At 37.1% G+C, this 2,256-nt stretch overlaps 1 pseudogene; it reads left to right on the plus strand.

Moving 5' to 3' along the window:
- Positions 1-1,220: 1,220 nt before the first annotated feature.
- LOC103583063 lies at positions 1,221-2,199 on the plus strand (annotated as a pseudogene).
- The last annotated feature ends 57 nt before the right edge of the window (positions 2,200-2,256 follow it).

Raw genomic sequence — 2,256 nt, forward strand, 5'->3', positions numbered from 1 at the left:
AAAATGAGACCAAAGGAGATGTGCATTTTTCTTGAGTGCCTTTCTCTCAGACGTTCTAGCCCATGGTCAGAAAAAGGAAAATTTTGTTGTAACTAAAGCCCTGTTTTTACCATGGAAGGAATATAGGGAAAGAGGGTTAGAGGTAGTTGAAGGAGCTATTTGAATGATGAAGCTTGGATTCTAATCCTAGAAAAGAGACAAATATTAATGTAATTGGGTAATAGAAAATAAAAATAATTGTTGAATTAAATGGATTATGCATCTTGAGGTTTTAAAATAATAATTATTAAACGCAATTATTACAATATAGGAGATAGTGATAGGAAAATTTGTGAAAAATGAAATGATGCATACACTCAATGGTTTACACATTCAGTTAAGTTAATGAAGCAATGATATAACAATGGAAAATAAAAGTGTTGAAACTTCTTATTCCTTCGGTGACAAATGTGTGAAAAAAATATTTCTATTTAAGTATAATGATGTGAGGAATTAAAATTCTATGTATAAATGAAAAAAAAGACAAGTTAAAGATTTCAAGGATGGCCGGCCCGGTGGCGCGCTGCTACAGTGCGCCGCTTGGGAGCACGGCGGCGCTCCCGCCAAGGGTTCGGATCCCACATTATAGCATACATTATACGAAGTTATCGCTGCTCACTGGCTGAGTGAGGTGCGGGCACAGCACCGAGGGTTGCGATCCCGTTGCCGGTCCCGGTCTGGTACGGGCGCGACACTGAGGGTTGCGATCCGTTGCCGGACACGAAAAAAGACAAAAAAAGGAAAAATAAAAATAAAAACAAATAAAAAAAAGAAAGACTTCAAGGAAATATTTGAGACTTAAAGGAAGAACAATATTTGAACAGACAAGGAAGCAAGTCTCTCTAGAAAGAGGTGGTTTTACCTTCAGGTAAAGAAAGGGGGGGAAGGGGAAAACAAATGATTCTATATGTATCTGGAAGAAAAAGCTCATTTGCACTATTCCTATGGTATTGTAAGTTGAATAAAATGTATAGTTATATGGATCTTATTGGTATGATTAGAATGCAAATCTAACATTTTTAATCAATTGTTTATTGGTTGATTTTTTCCCATTGCAGATAAGTTCATTGTTCCTGGTTTCACAACAAATCGCTCAGAATCACAGAATGTAAGTCTCAGAAAGAAACTGAGAAATTGCAAAGACCAAAACACGTGTCCCAATTTAATTATTAAAGCCAAAAATGTAGCCAAGAAATGTAAATCCACAGAGAGAAAACAAATTGAAAATTACAGAAACAAATCTCACTACAGTGATGGAATTTGTTCTCTTGGGCTTTTCTGATATTCCCAAATTTCGCAGGTTTCTTTTTGGGATATTCTTAGTCATGTACATAATCATCCTATTGGGAAATGGCATCATAATTCTAATAACAAGAATAGAGCCTGCTCTTCAAACCCCCATGTGTTTTTTTATCAGCAATTTTTCTTTCCTAGAAATCTGTTATGTTTCTGTCACTCTTCCTAGAATGCTCATGGATCTTTGGACCCAGGGAGGAAATATTTCTTTAGTTGCCTGTGCAACACAAATGTGCTTTGCTCTTATTCTGGGAGTCACAGAGTCCCTCCTCTTGGCGGTGATGACCTATGATCACTACGTGGCCATTTGTAACCCTCTGCACTATTCTCTAGTGATGAACCACAAAGCCTGTATCCAGCTGGTGGTTGGTTCATGGATCAGTGGAATTCCAGCGCAGATAGAACAAACATGTCAGATTTTCTCTCTGCCCTTTTGTGACTCTAACCAAATCAACCACTTTTGTGACATTCCCCCATTGTTCAAGCTGGCCTGTGGAGACATCTTTATGAATGAGATGGTGGTGTACATATTTGCTGTATTGCTTATCACTGTTCCCTTTATGTTGATACTGGGGTCCTATACTAGAATTATCTCAACCATCCTGAAATTGCCATCAAACAGTGGACGGAGCAAAGCCTTTTCCACTTGTTCTTCCCACCTCATAGTTGTAGTTTTATTTTATGGATCAGCCACTATTACCTACTTAAAACCCAAATCTGTTCAGTATGAGGGAACAGACAAACTGCTATCTATTTTTTTACACCATTTTGATCCCAATGTTTAATCCCATGATATACAGTCTGCGGAACAAAGATGTCACACAGGCTCTGAAAAAATTACTTCCCAAATCGTTAGCATTGTGAGACACTTAAAATATCATAAATTATTACTTTACATATTTAACTTTTATAAAGATTTAA

The sequence above is a fragment of the Galeopterus variegatus genome, unplaced genomic scaffold, assembly GCF_000696425.1.
Source record: "Galeopterus variegatus unplaced genomic scaffold, G_variegatus-3.0.2 Scaffold19394, whole genome shotgun sequence".
Lineage (NCBI taxonomy): Eukaryota > Metazoa > Chordata > Mammalia > Dermoptera > Cynocephalidae > Galeopterus > Galeopterus variegatus.